Genomic DNA, 18188 nt, shown 5'->3' on the forward strand with positions numbered 1-18188 from the left:
TCATTTCTGACTTAGTGGTTTTCTGTAGCCATGGGGAGGGTTGTGCTTTGGTTCTGGAAAGTCTTATGGGGGCATGGTAATTAAGGATGCTCAGGAAGGTAGTATTAAAAAATTCAACTGCGTCATCAAGACTGAGGTACTTTAGAGGAAGCCAGTTACATTCTTTGAGGGATGAGATGAATGTGAGTGGGTTAAAGTTTAGTTTTTTATGTATTTGATGGTAGATGACAGGTTTAGCTTGGTATAGGTATTTTTTGAGTAGGAATGTTGGGGAGTGATCACTGAGGCTATCTGATAAGCAGCCTGTTATATATGACTGGGGGCTCTTACTGACTAGTATCCAGTCCAGGGTAATGTGCTTGCTGGATATAAAAAAGTAAAGACTATTATTTGGTAAGTCTTTATACTAGAGATACGATTAATTGTGAATTTCAATAGAATCTTCTCTTTCAAGCCTATTTGAGAAGGTGACACTGGTTAGTGGAAAAGCAATTGAGTGACCCTGGATGTGAACTCTCTCTAAGTTTGATTACTGTTTTTTTTTTTTTTTATAACAAAGGACAGATGATGTGGTATGTATATTACCAGCATAGTTATAAATGTAAAAATATGCAGTAGTCTTAAAGATTACAATAAGTCTTTTATAATGTGAATATATAGATTGTGTGGAACCTCAAAGTTCACTTCTCCCAAAGTGCATCTCTTAGACCTGTACTATACAAAATGTTTTGGTAAATTTATAATATCTTTAGCAGTGTTAAGAAATATAACATATAAGTGCCTGCTGATATCAACCTTTTCCAAGCATTTACTCTCTCTTAGCCTATACATACCAAGCAATTAAACAACTAACATATTAACATTAGAGGTTAGATGGTAAATATACTGCAAATACAAATAACAAAAGGGGCAGGCTCTTCACAGTTTGTAGCTCATGATTGTTCACATTTGAAACATTCTGGGTACTTTTGACATCCCTCTGCTCAATGTATATATATCACTTTAGCTCAAATTCTAGCTGTTTTTTTGCTTCCCAATACATACATATTCACTAAAACAGAGGGATGGGTGGTTAGGCACCTACATTGGGTATAGGAGCTTAGAAGTCACTTCATCTGTGTTAAAGCTTAACACAAAATCAGACAAGCTATATTACTACTTTTTCACTTATCAATCAATAAAGAACCTTATAAGCAAAATATGAAATGATATCAATAGAGTCATGGAATGTTAAGGGGATATTGGATAAAAAGGAATTTAATTATGCATCTCACATATCAAAGTAAGTCTAAAGTAACCTTCCTGCAAGAAACTCACTTGGATAGTCAACTCTGGGATAAGGAAAGTTAAAGGAAATGGGTTACGCAAATAATTGCTGCAGGTCTTAACTCTTTATCTAGGGGGGTAGCCATTATAATAAATCAGTCTTTCCAAGCAGAGATCACTTCTATTAAAACTGACCCTAATGGAAGATGGGCTTTATTTACTAGTGAATATCATACCCTAAATAAACCTCTACTCTTTCTCAATATATATACAGCCCCTGCTCAAATCAACATCTCTTCATTTATGAAATCTTTAATATATTAGGTAACCACCCAAATCATCTGTACATCATAGGTGGGGACTGGAACTCTTTATTAAACCCAGACAAAGATAGGTCGCATAACGAAAACAGGCAGTCCCAACATACTACTATAGCACTTGAAGAACTACAAAATACCTTTAGGCTAACTGACCCCTATATCAATTTTCAGTATGATAAAACTATATCAAGATTCACTTTTTTCTCAGCCACTCATAAAACTTGGTCCAGAATAGACGCTTTTCTAATTTCCTAAACCTTGCTTTCTCATAGACTAAAATATACTGTATCACCCAGATCTATATCAGATCATTCAAAAAATCAGTCTCTCTCTAAACTTTCAAACCTATAAACAAAATGTTCCCTATTTCAGTAATTGGACATTAAATCCTAAAAGGATTCAAAACCATGATATAGCACAGGAAATCACTAGTATTATAGCCCAACTTGAAAAAGACTTAATATCCACTCAAATTCCTTACAACATGCAGTGGGCGGCTGCCAAAGCAGTCATTAAAATGATCATTATCCAAAAATCTGCATGGCTCAAGAAAAAATCTAATAACCTCAAATATAAACTGGAGACCCAAATCAAGACTGCTGAATTAGAACTTCAAAATAAGTACTCAAAAGATCTGGAGGATAAAATAACTGACTGGACATCAATTACACAAACGTTATCTAGAAAATATCTCTCTGTTAGAATTAAGATCAATGTATTAATACTCAGAATGGGCGCAAACACCTTCAAATATCCTAGCTAGATTAATAAATATTAAAATGGTCCACCGAGGATTAAAAAAATACAGTATGAAGGACTCTTGAAGCACAAGGACCAGGACATTGCAGACGTTTTTGAAGACATGTACAATAAACTATATAACTTTCCCCTCCTTCCCTGTTCAGGCAAATTTCATAATTTGATACAAAATATAAAATTTCCACAAATTTCAGATGATCAGGAAAAACTTCTAAAAATACCCTTGCAACTAAAAGAGATAAAAGCTGCAATAAACAAACTCAAACCGGGTAAATTTCTTGGGCCTGATGGCTACACCTATGAATTTTATAAGAAATTCATGAAACCTATTTCCAAAGTCTTATTAAAAGTTTTTAATTATATAATACAATACGGTATAACAGATAATTATCTTAATAACTCCAAAACTGTGTTAATTCCCAAGCCAAACTCTGACCCAACAGATCCAGCCAACTATAGAACAATTGCCCTGCTAAATACTGACCTTAAGATTCTAGCTCATGCTATAGCAAATAAACTTAAAAATATACTCCCCTCCGTCATCTCCCAAGAACAAATGGGCTTTCCAACAAATAGGCAAACAAGTGACAACACCCTGCTGTTGGATACCACTATCAGACTTATTAACAGTGTTAATGTCCCGGATATGTTCTCACTGCTGACATATCCGGGACATTAACACTGTTAATACCGTATTGTATTATATAATTAAAAACTTTTAATAAGACTTTCCTGAGGAAATCCAAATAAAGGTAATATATTAAATAGGAAATGTAGGTTAACGCTATCAAAAGCCTTCCTATTTGCCTTTATGCAACCGCTCCACCTAAATCCTAACCTAGTAATAAATAATAAACCCCTAAATCTAACAAACTACCCCCTGATAAAAGATCTTGAAATATGGGAAATTTACAAATGGAAAGAATCCAATATAATACAACTGTGATTGAAACTCAACCTTCCTAAGAAATATACTATCATTCTTAGCCAAATCCATTATCTTATAAATGCTACATTTTCACAAACTAATGTCGACCTGCAGGACATTAACTTAGTAAAACTAATACTAAAAAATCTTGTGACTAAAGGGAAAACAATCTCCATAACATATAAACTTGTAACGAGCATAAATTACCAGAATTCTCTATTATTCTCAACTTATTGGCAAGAGAAAAAACAGTTACTTACTGAAGAAAGCAAAAGGCTGGCCCTTGAAATACGGTCAAGTTTATTCCCTTTAAGAGGCTGCTACACACACAAATTATGATAAATAACAATGTTTATTATACCCCATCAAAGCTAAATAAGTTCAATCCCAAATTTTCATCCATATGCCCACACTGGCCAAACCAAACAGCTGATATTCTCCATGTTATGTGGAACTGTAGCAAGGTACACAACCTATGGTGCTCTTTAAGAGCTAGATCAGAGAAGATGGGATATGAAAAAACAACCCTGTCATTGGAGACGGCTATATTGCATGCCAACACAAATAAACTTCCAAAAATGTTAAAACATATCCTTATCACAATGTGTGCCCTTATTAAATTTTACATCACAAAAAATTGGACTGTCACATCTCCAATCACATGGGAAGACTTTAACAAACTAGGTATTAAATATATCTCATCGAACAAATTAGTTAAACAACAACAAAACAAAAACATTACTATCAGAAATACTGGGGGTTATCTACTTGATGTAATTCTCAAGAATTAAAGATAGACCTTACATTGACCTGCTAAGACAAACTTATATTAAGCAAAGCTTGCATTATAAGCAACTTATCTCCTTTCCTGTCTATACACCTAAATACTTTCCATAGTATACCTATCTACAACAAGTGATTGAATTTCTGCCTCTATCTCTTTATAAACTAGGCCCCGTATACTATCTCTCATCGTTCAAATGATGTTAAGAAGTATTTCTCTCCTTTGTTTGCTGATGTAGTGACTTCTAGTGTACATAGTGTATATATTTAGTATTTAGCTTTATGCTTGTTTTTTATACGTATTGTCGACTTATGTTTTTGATATGTTGTAATACTGTTATTAATGAAAAACTGAATAAAGAGTTTTTGGAAAAAAAAAGACTAGTCATAATGGTACTGCAAGTGGTAGTTTGTTATCCTGTAGTGGTAACATGCTCTACAAGCATTGATGTAGGGATCCCTCTGGTGAGTCTTGTTTATTTGTTAATGTAGATTTAGGTTCCTTGTGAGGTAGCCTGTAGAGTCACTGTGTTTTTTTTTTTGAATAAATAGAATAGTTAGAGCTCTTCTTCACTTGGGACCAGCGGATAGAGCAAGAATGTCATATTGGTGCAGAAGATCATGTTAAGGAGATATCAAATGGTCATCCCGAAAAGGCAGGACAGAAAGAGACAATGGGAATGGAAGAAACAGATTGTAGGGACTAACTATTCCCTGGAAATCTGAAAGTTCTACTTTAAAGAGAGGTTTGTAGAACCATGGAATGAAAGGACTGCCAGACTGAATTACAGAGAAGTAATATGCAGGGGTATTCAAGAGAGTGTGGGACAGGTGGAGTAAGGGCAAGGATGGGGGTAGAGATGGAGGGGTGGTAGAATGCAAAACTAAGTTAAAAAGTAGACTAGATAAGCTTATTGTCTCCATCTTTCACCAAGCAAATATAATGTCACAGACCTGGTGTCAACAGTTTGCCCTATGGCTCTTAACTATTAGCTGTCCTTTATTCAGTCAGTTCTCCCAACAATGCCACCATCTGCTTCCAGTCACCCTGTTTTCTGCATTTGTCATCACTTTAGACTCCACCTAAATGTTCTTTATTTTCCTTATCAATTTTATGTGAGGTAGGTATCAGAGACTTTGCTGATACAGCAGATAAACAACTTCTCAGTGCAGCTGCATTCAAAGAACTAGATCACGGTGAACTGGCAGTATATCCACTGCATGAAGTCATGTTGTCAACCATTGACAATAGAATGAATATGTAGGAATTGTACTCACCTGCTGCACTGAATCATTTCTATTGCATGTTCTGGGAAGGAATTTAGGCTAACAAGACTGTAGCTGCCTGACTCTTTCCTGGTACCATGTTTTCACATGGCAATTGTCACCACCAAGTTTGAGTCTTATGATAAAACTTAATGAGACATGTTCCAGGTATGTCAATGGGTCACTGCTTAGCAATGCCTGTTTAAACATTCTGGGAAACAGTTCAGTTGGATACTGATAGTTCAGATGGACACTGATATTGCACCCCCAGTAGGGTGTCTTCTGCCAGCTTATGGAGGAACTAGACAATTAGGCTGTATCATTTATATCAAAAATCAGGAAGTTACAAATCACTGAATGAGCAGTATCTGATTTTAAATAGCAGGTGTCCTTCCTGCCTCCTGCACTGTTCTTCTTCCATGTCCACAGCTACTACCTTTAGCTGCTGGCCTTGTCTGATGCTCCCTGTTTGTTGTTTACTACTACAAACTGAGTATGCATAAGGGGAAAAACATTAAATGCATATAAATCTGCACTTTCTTGTTAAGACTTCTATTTCTCACATTCTTCTTCTTCTTTTGACTTTTTCCCAGTTAGGGGTCGCCACAGCAGATCACCTGTCCGCTCATGACTGGCAGTGGAGTTTTACGGTGTTGAGTTGCCAGCCCGGCGCCCAACCTTCCACAGAAGGCACACACATGCACGCACTCACACCTAGGGCCAATTTAGAGTGTCCAATCCACCTACAGCATGTCTTTGGGATATGGGAAGAAACCGGAGCACAAGGAGTAAACCCATGCATCCACAGGGAGGATATGCAGACTCCGCACAGAAGGCACCCCAGCCGTGGATCGAACCGGAGCACCTCTTGCTGTGAGGCGGCAACGCTAACCGCTGCACTTCTATTTCTCACATAAGTAGTCCTTATTAATTTGTTCCATCACTCTGCTGTGTCTTTACTGCAAAGCATTTAGCTTTTTAAATTACTGATATGAATAATAAATGCTATGAAACAGCTTACTGGCCAGTGTGCATTGGAAGGAATTATAAGAGCTGAATCTAAATTGTGTTACTGCTGTTTTTTTTTTAAGCTTTTTTTACAGGAAATATATATCTAAAATTGCAGTGCTGATATTCTATGTTATTAGAGTATGTTGCCTTTTATAGTCAAGTAGGCATGGTTTCCTTTGCTCTTTCCCAGTAATATGCTGGACACCTTTATACCTGAAAGTCTCATCTTCTGGTGTCATTGTGACATGTCTATTTTGCTTTGTCCATAGTATATTTTTAGCAGATACACTGAAGTGGATTTCCATTACTTCTTCCAGTGGACTGTATTTATTCTGAAATCTCTGTTATAACCTAATAGTTTTTGGTGACTATATATGTTATTACTCATAGCTTCAGAGAGATATAGAAAACCTTCACCATTGCAATGCAATGGTCCAGAAGAGCAGACAAAAGCTTATGTGCAGTGCTGTATTTAATAAAACAAATGCCTTACAGCTTAGAGGAATATGCATTTGCTGAGTTGCTTAGAAATGAAAAGAAAGTTCAGTGTTGGAAAAAAGCTATGTGCTACTGGAGCTTAGATAGTAGGAGCTATTAAACAAGGCAAGTTGGATGTAGATAAAATGACAAGAATAGAAACTGGTGTCTTGAACTAAAATGAAGTGGAATGTGTTAGTCTGCATCCGATAATCATTAAATCTTCTACCATGGACAATAATATAATAGAATAAAAGTGCTGCAAAAATCAGTGCTCATTTACAACTAAAAATGGTAGAATGACGTCATTCAAACTCCAAAGCAAGCTATTCAACTGTGGAGTGATACAAGTTTATGCCCAACTACAGATGCTGAAGAAAAGGAAGTCCACCAGTTTTATGAGTACCTGCCTCACCTTCTGGGTATAACACCAAAAAATATTACATTCATCATAGGTGACTTGAATGCTGAAGTTGGCAGTTAGAGGGCAACTAATAGTTAATGTGTTTTTCCTTGCAGTTAAAATGAAACAAGGCATGGACAAGTAGAATTCTGCCATGGCAATTCACTGGCCATAACAAATACTCTCTCTTGATGGCTTTACATATGGATAACAGCAGATGGTCAATACTGAAATTAGATAGACTATATACACTTGGCATTCAGAGATGAAATATCTCCATACAGGTAGCAAAAATAAGACAGGGATATGACAGTCACTTGGACTATCATCTACGTGTCATAAAGTTTTGAATCAAATTAAAGAGAACAAGAAAACACTTCAGGCCAACTGCATATAAGTTCAATAATTTTCTATATGAATATGTTATGGAGGTGAAGAAGAGATTTACGGGATTAGAGTGCCTGAAATACGATGGGCAGAAGTTCTTGATATTGTCCAGTACATGTCAAGTGTATATTCCAAACTGAAAGAAGATTGTAAAGGCAAAATAGCGGTCTGTGGAGGCTTTAGAAACGTCTGACGAAAGAAGGAAAAAAAACAAAAAACAATGAGGACTGCGAAATATCTGAAACTGAATGCAGAACTTCTGAGAAGTGCAAAAAGTAAAGAAACATTTAAATGAACAATGCAAATAAATGGAAAAAGATAATAGAATTGAAAAGTCACGATAGCTCTTTAAGAATATTGATATTAAGGGAAACTTCTAGGTAGAAATGGAGGTGCTAAAAGAAAAAGATGGGAAGGATCGAGCAGAATGACAAATATTAAAAAGAAATGGCAGGAATATACAGAACTATATCAGAAGAACTCATCGCCAATGCATACTAATTTAAAGCCAGGCATCCTACAGAATGACGCTAAAAGAGCCATGGAAAGCCTAGACAATATTAAAGCTGTAGGAAGTGACAAAATTCTAGTTGAATTGTTTAAAGTCTGGAAATGGTCCATGGACATCAGTGCTCTACCCTAGAAAACAAATTCAAACGAACAAATAAATAAATAAATAAAATATACCCTTCCTTACTATGCTATCTATACTGAGAGTTCCAGTGAGCTTGAACATACCTCTCAGCTGTACAGAATTTTGCAGAATGTTCAGATTTTTGCCTCACATTTTTTGCTTGTTACTCATAAAATTGTGGTTTTCTGGCACAGGGCTGAAGTCAGGAAATAATGACAGACATTTAAGACTCAGACTTCATACCCTTCAAAAAATCTATACTAACACAAAACCTGTTATTCTATCAACTTTCTAAGTCTGTAAGAGCAACATTTAAACATTTTTGGGCCTTTGTCCCCCCCCATTTTTTGTGGAGTTGTCCAGATTTCTTGTTCTAAGAAGTTGAGGGCCATGACCTTGAGTCTTACCCTCATTGTTTCAATGAAGATTATTATTATTATTATTATTATTATTATTATTGGTCAGTTACTGCTCCCCACTCATAGCTTCTTCTATCTCTCTGGAGTCACTACTTCTTAAGGGGTACTACCTTAGAAATGTCACTTCACCAGGTGCTTCTTGCCTATGTAGATAGGAAGTGCTCAGAATACCCCCAATAAGAAAATCAGGGAAGTCAGGACCATCTTACTATGATCACCTCCCACTGATTTGCCAGCTGACATCAGCTTGGTGGGCATGCAGTGGCACTGTGGGGGGCATGTCCCTCTTTTAATGGGTCACTGACTCTTACCATTACCCTCTTATTACTATTGGCACTCCCCCAGCATGTGCTTACACCACCTCCACTAGAAGAGGTGAGCAGGCAATGCCTTGCCACTCATCTTCCATCTGCAGCAGCAAAAGTAGTTTCCATGCTACTAGTCAGACTCAGGTTACCTGACCCATATTCAGGGCTTTATCCCCTATGGAAACCAAGCTGGCTAAGCGCCCATGAGCCCATTCGCTATAAGACTGTTATGTCATCCTAGAAACTCTTTCAGGTCCAAGGCCTTGGTTAGCATGCATTCTGTCCACCTAGTCCCTGTCATTAAGTGCACAATGACAGTATTTGGTGTATTTACAATAAAAAGGCTTGCTGTACCTCAAATTACATTCTTAGTTGCCCATTTGTATGGATTATAATGAGGTAGATTATCCACTGACCTCACTGCTATACCTTGTTTATCTCTTAGCAAGGACAAGCATGCGCAAACCATCCTACGTCCTGTTCATATGAGTAAACTAATCTCCTTTCATTTGTTTAATTTTCTTCTCTTTCTTTTATGGGCTGGTCCAAAGACCCATTTCAGCCATGACCCATTCCAATGACATTGAATTGCAATATAGCAATATGAATTAAGAATGTAAATATAATTTGAAGTAATAGTATATATTCTAGATTTCATATAGCACAGCATGGCACACAATGAAGACATTTCAAATAGTAAGAAAACATTGACAAATAGTATGAAATAGCCAAATGAATACATCACAAATAATAACAAAACACTGACTTCACAAACAACATATAAATGACACAGCAGATATGTTTTTCTAGAATAACCTAAACACATCTTGGAAAGGCAATGCTTCATTTTAATAATCTTACTTCTGAATCAGCTGCCTTTCAGGAGTACCAAAATGAATTCTTAAACTTAGCCATAATCTCTGAAGCAGTTACATTGGTTGGGTGAGTTTAGTTACTCCTTTAGTCTATCTTATTATCTTAGCAGGATAGCCACATTTCTAATTTGGGAGGGGGTAGATGATTTTGTCAGGCAGGGATGATCTTTGGAGAATGCCTTGTCTGATACAAATTCAGAGCAAGACTCCATGGTCTTGTGACCTGAATGACTAGCTGTAGTATTTAGTGGTCAGATTATTAGCAAGGGGTTAGTGTTCCATGTTAAGGAAGCTCTCTGATTAGGAGTACTGATATTTCATAGGATCATAGTGTCATAGGAGGCATAGGAGGTAACTAGGCTAACTGCTAGGCTTATAAGGGCCCTGGGACATTTAGCCTAGTAACCTCTTATGATCCTTTGATCCTATGAAACATCAGTATTCCTAATCAGAGAGCTGCTGTGCAGAAACTGGGAGCCATTTGATCCTCTGTAGGATAACATAATGAAGTATCCAGTTGTACACAAGGAAATTAAACTGATAAACATTGTATAAAAGCTTCACCTAAAGCTTCATGTTGTAAGGGGAATTAATTGTGATTAATGGGAAATTATACTCAGGTCTGGAGATCAACAAATCGAAGGCCATTGCTTTTCTGCTTTTGCAGTGAGCAAAGTTAGATATTTTATAAAAACGTTTTCATTGATTGAGGATGTGTTTACAAGATTTTGTCATGACCTTTGAAATAAATATTTAACTGAAAACTACTTGTGAGTATTTATGCTTTCAGACATGGTTAAAGGAGTTGTTAAAGGGATCGTGCAGAAGGATATGGTAATCTTTGAGGCATTGTGTAGTGCTGAAGGTTATTAACACAGATGTTTGTTTAGGGTTGGTGGTTAATCTGTTCTTCATTTTACACCTCTTAGTAAGACCTTAGTGTTTCTACCACATGTACATGTCATAGAGTAGCTCCAGAATCATCTTTTCAATCTATGTCTAAAGCAAGAATAGCCAATTTGTCCAGCAGAAAGCAGTGATAGGTAGATTCAAAGGCTGGCATTACATAAAAAAATGGCTGTAATAAGGCACACCCTGTCATTGTCATTGTATAAGGTCAGTAACATAATAGATGACAAACAGCATGTTGCAGGCCTATAGTTTGACACATTAATGATCAACACTCTGATATCACTAACGCGTGGACTGTATGTTTCTATAAGAAGATTCAAGGCTGTGATATCTCAGAGGAACCTCCTTTCACTGAGATATGGCAATCTCAGAGTTAGTATATATAAGTAATAGAGATACAGAAATATGAAGCCCACTCAAAGCTTATCTGAGTGTTTGAGTGGTTGTATTGTCAGTGTCTGTTTCGTGAATACACATGTAAGTGTTACTTGCATCTTTACATCTATTTCTGTTAAGCAGCCACTTGGCATACTAAATCTTTTGTGAAAGTTATCTTAAATATCATATAAATATCTTAAATATCATATAAATATCTTAAACGTCATATAAATATCTTAAATATCATATAAATATCTTAAATGTCACATAAATATCTTAAATATCATATAAATATCTTAAATGTCATATAAATATCTTAAATATTATATAAATATCTTATACATATCTTAAATGTCATATACATATCTTAAATATCCTACTTCCCTACAATTTCAAGGACTTGAGAATAAACTATCTTTTCAAATATTATAGAGGTTCAACAAAGGAATGCAATGGATCATCTTTAGGAAGGTGTCAAACAAATGCATGTTCAAAATATGGGAAGGACTGTCCTTGTAGGAAGAGACAAAGCCAAGATGAAGCATAGGGCCTATCAGTTGTTGGGCAGCCATTTAAGAGGTGCCTGTTGAAGAGATGAGTTTTGTGAGCAAAAATTTTTTTCGTCTTTTCCAAAAGAGTATTGACAGCGACAGGAGAAGTATCTTTACAGAAGAATGATAGGTAGTCGGAGTATTATAGGCTGTGATCAGTGGGTAAGAGGTTATCAGGAAAGATGAAAGATGATATTCAATGTCAGCCTCAAAACAGGCTTAATGCCAGATGAATGGAGGACAGCAACAGTCATTCCCTTGCACAAAGGTGGAGCTTCAATGAACCTACGTATTTAGAGACCCATAAGCCAGACCAGTCTAATCTATAAGGCTATAGAAAGGGTCACCATGGAATTACCATATAAGGATATAGGTAACCTACAGACTCTCAACCCAACCCAGTTTGGATTCATTAAGTGCAGATCCTGTCTACTTATCCTGTACAACTTCTTCAAAAAAATTACTGAAGCAATGGATGAGTGCAAAATAGTGCACACTGCATATGTAGATCTTGAAAGTCATTAAAACATCATTCCACATTCAGGAATCATAGATAAACTCTCCCAGGTAAATATCAGTCCCTATGTGATACACTGGATAGCAAACGTAGTTCACAAACAGAACTACAGAAGTTAGGTTGGGTGGCTATACCTCTCCCAAAAGACCTGGCACTAGTGGTATATTCCAGGGTTTAATTCTTGGGCTACTCCTCTTTGGCATTAACTTCCCAGAAGTCAAAGTTAATGTTAAGGGTTTGTGACTGAAGTTTGCAGATGACTGTAAAACTGATGCCATCAGAAACTTCCCTGAGAACCACAAAATCTTCCAACTGGGCCTGTCCCAAGCAAACAGCTTATTGTCAAAACCATGGACTAAAACTAAATACCAAGAAGTGTACAATTGTATTCTTCTGTAAGGCTGACTACCTTTGTTATCACATTGACAATCCAAACTGGAAAACTGATCCCATAGTTAGGGATCTGAAAGCATATCTTGACAATGAAATGTCCTTTGATCACCATGTATCCACTATTGTAAGGACGTTCTTTTTCATTGCACAGCTTATATCTGAAGGTATTACATACACATCCAGGGATGTAGTTATTTCTCTTTATTTGGCACTCATTACCCTGTTTAAGCTCAACCTAAGCAACTGGATGGGAAACTGTAAATTTCTGCCGGGGATTGCCCCTGCTTATCTCCTGGACATGGGCAGTCGTTATTAGAAAAATCTTGGGCATAGACAATATCTCTCATCTAGTATTATATTGGGATTTAAAGGCTTGACTTTAAAGACCCTCGGGTCAATAGCCTAGTAACATCCTATGAACCTATTATGGTGATCACTGAGTATAATACCCCTTTCAGTAAGACCTGTTCCAAATGCTTCTCACAACTGGAATGACCACATTGTTTTCTCACTAAAAATTAGGGGCCTAAATCATAACAACTATGCAGACCATCTCAAAGCTATGTCCCTCTTCTCAGTATTATATAGATGGCCTCTGCCTTGTGTATAAGGTAACCATTTGAAATGCTGGGACCCACTGGAGCAAGTCCTGAAACACAGAGACTGAATGGTTTAAAGAATAGATATACATATACTAGGTCTGAGATGGCTATTTGCTTGGAATATTCCCTTTTCACTGAGGTATGGCAGTCTTGGAATTGGTATATATAAATTCAGGATGGGATGTTTGGTTCTTGCCCTCTGCCAAAAAGAAGTTAAAAGGAGGTGAGCAAGCTTCAAAATTCCAAGAACCCTTTCGCAAAATAAGGGTGCCCACTACCAAAACAGATTTTAAGTACTTTCATTCTTTTAATATTACTAGAACCTCTTCAAGTCCAGTGGTATCATACACATCTCCACAAGGAATCTTAATCTCTTTTGCAAAATAAATAGAAGATATTGGAGGGAATTGGTTTGTATAACAGAGAATACCTATTCTACGGAACTGCCTTCCACAAATAAATAGAAGATATTGGAGGGAATCGGTTTGTATAACAGAGAATACCTATTCTATGGAACTGCCTTCCGCTCCGTAAAACAAATTACTTCTCTTAGTCATTTGAAATGTCATTTGGATGCGTGCATCAATAAACACAAATTCACTCCTAGTTTGGCACCCCTGGGTTTCATGGCTAGGGGAACATTTAAATGTCCCAGCATGTCCTTGTTCAGCCTATCTCTGGGTTATTTGTCTCCAAAACATAATGCTTAAAAACCAGCGTGGGACGGTAAGGCAAAGCTTCTCAAGATCCCTGTAGATCAATAACTTTGTAAGTATCTATGAACCTATGAGCCTGAGGGCAGGTAGTAATACTCATAAGGATGTGGTTCGTTAACAGATTAGGAAAGGTGTTTTCTGAGGAATAGACTTTTTTCCCCATTCGGCAGAATTAGTTGTCTCCTTAGGTCAAGGATAGCCATATGATCATTAGCATGTAGTGGGTCTTTGTTTCCAGTTACACCAAGCTAGGCCATCTCAATGATTAGTACGTTATTGTATGAAGTTATTCAGTGGCATTTTTGTGGTCCAAACAATTCAGGTTTGGCTGGGAGCAACCTTTTCTGGATTGTACTCCTCATGTTACCTAAGCAAAGAGCAAAAGGATTATGGCTGGTGAATGTAAGACGTCTCAAAGAGAAAATTATTTCTGGACTGCAAGTTTGGATACAGAGCTGCAAGCCAACTTGTCCTATAACTAGACATCTGAGATTTCTAGTTGATTAGAAAGCACGTTTGACCTTTCTAGCAAAGGAAAATTAAAAAGCTAGTGCTTGCTAAGTCTCCACTAGTTTAATTAATTTGTTTGTTTGCCCTTCATTACCAGGAAAGTCCGAATGGGTAATACCAATTTTCAGCGGAGACCTGGGGAGATTTGTTTTACATCTCTCATAAACCTCTTTCTAGCAGAGGTATTGAACAAACTTTATTTATTGAAAGAATATAAAAATCAGATGCAAACCAGGCCTGCCTACCAGCTTGCTTGGAGATACAATGACTTGTTCCTCATAAGCACTTTTACTTGGTGACTTCAGGTATAAGAGCCCTGATCTGGTTTGCTGTGGGCTACCTGAGAGTTGCCTGCTTAGTTTCTCAGAGTCCATTTCTTGTCTAGGTACATGACCAGTCATTGACATCCTTGTAATTAACAATTAAAAACTTGACTATAAAACTACAAATGTGTCATTAATCATTTCTCAATACTACATTAAAGCACAAACGCTGTATAAATGATAACATTATGGTCCTAACATGAAATTTATAAAAATCATAACATGTTGTGTTTGATAAGATCAGCAGACAAGCTGCTTGTACATACCTCTAAACCTAACAACAGAGCTGGGTATTCTCTCGTCTCTAATGCTGTTGGAAAATCCTGGAATCTTCTTCCCAGTGACCTCTCCTCACTCTCCTGTTTACCACTCTTCAAAAATAGACTTAAACTTTACCTTAAAACACACTGGCTATGCCCTTGTACCAAACCTGACTAGTCATCTATCTTTTCGAACTGGCCTTTCCCTATCCATTACTTCTCACCTACTGTTATACCTTCCTATTACTATTTTTTATCATCTCTCTCTATATTACATTACTTCGATGCTCTGTGGATACTGGTTTTTAAGTAAATACTCCATCAATATCACTACAAAATTAACTTCTTTGTACTATTGACTTTACCTGTATAATGCATTGAACCTGTGAAATACATTGTTATCATTCTTGGCCACATTGAATATTCTATGCTAACCTGTATGCTGTACTACATATGTTACTGTTGTATAAAATTTTTTGTCCTATTTGTTATTGTTATTATAGTTGTATCAGTTTGTTTATGTCTTGGAGCTTATCTCCCCGGGCCTCTACTGAAAATGGATATATATCCAGTTAGACTAGCCCGGTCAACAAATGTAAAATAATTAAATAATAAATTGTAGCATTTCTAAATATTTGTATATGGGAACACTATTGTTTGCACTACCCTTGCTAACTAAAAATAATTAACTTTGAAGTCACACTTACACAGAGATTAAGGAAGCCCTTGGCATTCCATCAAAAGCAAGTTTTCCCTTACTAGGAGGCAATGTAGCTTTTGGATTCAGTATACAGAGTTTGAACTTAGAAGGGTGCTGTCAATATTGTAATTAGTGGGGAATTCCACTTTGCCAAATGGGATAAAAGTGCACTTTTTTTGCATTTAGTTTTATACTGTGACTTTGGCATCAGTCATTTGTTTGTGTGTTAGCCCCTCCTGTAATATATTAACTTCATTGGGGGACTCAATGATTGTGCCTAGTTTACAATCATCAGCGAACTTAGTAAGTTGAAGGCTATCTACTTTAGCCTGGACTTCCGAGAAATAGATTCCAAATAGTAAAGGGCCCAGTACAGATCCTTGCGATATGCCACTGGTGACGGGTCTACTGGTAGAGGTGGAGTCACCGACTTTGACAGCATGTGCTCTGTTGGTGAGCCAAATAGCTACCCATCTAGTGATGTAAGGATTAGCACCCAGCTGAGATACTTTTTCAATGATACCTGAGTGGGGTATTGTGTCAAAGGCTTTGGCTAGGTCCAGATAGGTGGCATGCACTATCTTACCTTCATCCAGGGCTTTGGTGACTTTCTCAGGTTCAATAAGCACAATCTACCTTTACCAAAGCCAAATTGGGTTGGGTCTAGAGTTTGAAGGTCACCTATGTCCTTGTTGATAAGGTCCATGATGATCCTTTCCATGGCCTTGCAGATGAGTTCTTTAGTTCCCAGGGTCAGTTGAAGTTCCCCCTTTATGCAAGGAGATTTCTGTTGCTGTTCTCAATTCTGCTGGTACAAAGACAGTTCTCAGGTTATGGTTAAAGAGAATGACAAGTAGGTCAGCTAGGTCCTGTTTTAGATTGCTTAGTAAGCAACCTGGGATGTTATCTGGTCCCATTGAGGCTGTGTTTTTTGGCCTTGTAGAGCACAGACATGACTTGATTTCTAAAGATACTAGGTAAAGAACTGATATCGGGTATGCTTTGGGATATGGCTTGTTGGGTTAGGGGGTTGAAGTTTGCTCCACATCTGTCAACTAGCAGGTTGGCAATTTCCTCTGGTATAGTATGAGCAGTGCCATCTACTACCAATTTGGCACATAGCTGGGCACTCCCTTTTAGATTTCAGATGTAGCTAAAGAATGCCTTATGATTGTCCTTTGCTAGAGATGCTTTTTTAGCTTCATAATTAGCTTTAGAGGACTTTACAAGACTTCTGATTTGCCTGTTCAGTCTGTGGAGGGAATTCTTCCTCTGGAGAGGCAGTTGCCTCTTGTTCTAGGACATCAGTTTCTTCCTTTGATTACACAATCTCTTTATACTAGATTTCCACCAAGATGGCTTGTTTTTTTGGGAGGGTCTGGTTTTAATCTGGTCAGGTACAGCCGAGTCTATACAGCTGCTAAGATGATTATATAGGTTATTTGTGTAAATCCAGAAACAAAACAGGAGCTGCTGAGTAGGAGCGTGGAGTATAACAAGCAAACAGAACAAATGGCAAAGAAAAACTCCAGGCTGCCACGGCTTCAGAAACTTAGTGTAAACAGTGAGTGCTTTCACAGTGTACAATACTGCTTCATTAGACCAATATAAAACAAAGTCAACAAAGTTTAAATAGCATGAATTCCAATCAAATGTTAAAATTAAGATCACATGATTGGTTTTGGGGTTGGGTTTGTATAAGTGATTTTATTGGTGATGGTAAGGTTTCCTTATCAGCCAAAAGAAGTGAATGAATGTTTTTTAATTTGAACAAAATTGATGGTGTAATTACATCTCTCACATACAGTATTTCTATGTTCCAGGACTAAGTGGTTGTCAGTATCTATGAGGTGATTACTACATTGCCTCAGGATACACAAATCAATCAGGCTGGCCAGAGAAATGGAGGAAGGTGACCATCCATAATGGCAGGTTTATACTGTAGTACTGTTGGGGAGTGGGTAAGTTAGATCATTTTATGATGTAGGAATAACCGAGGGGCTTAATCTGTTGACAGTTTAGGGTGAAGAGCTGTGGCAATGCTGCTCAGTGTGAAGTTGAGTTGCCCGCAGTGCAACAAGAAACTTGAGAGAGTTTGACTGACAGACGTCTAAGGAAAATTTAAGTTTCCAGGTGTTTGCATCTATACAGTGCGGCGCTAAGCCCTGTTGTATGATGCCCAGCTATGCGCAAATGTGAGACTTAAATACAGGCGAAATTCAATAGTTTTAAGACAAACTTACCAATGGGAAAGCCCCAAAATGAGCCTTTCTCCAGGCATCCTCAACTCAGATGGAACCTGAGCTAAACACTTCTGCCACAAAGGTGCAGGGAGGCCCTCTTAATGTAAGATGGCTGGTTTAAAGCACAATTATACCAAACAGTCTAGATTAAACAAGTCCGAATCTCGCCTATGCTATATAAGGCAGTAGTATATAATTTCAAAATGCAGAAAAAAATGCAGACACAATCAGCAAAAATGACACAGCA

The sequence above is a fragment of the Protopterus annectens genome, chromosome 14.part0 (genome assembly GCF_019279795.1).
Source record: "Protopterus annectens isolate FY-2018-M chromosome 14.part0, PAN1.0, whole genome shotgun sequence".
Classification (NCBI taxonomy): Eukaryota; Metazoa; Chordata; order Ceratodontiformes; family Protopteridae; genus Protopterus; species Protopterus annectens.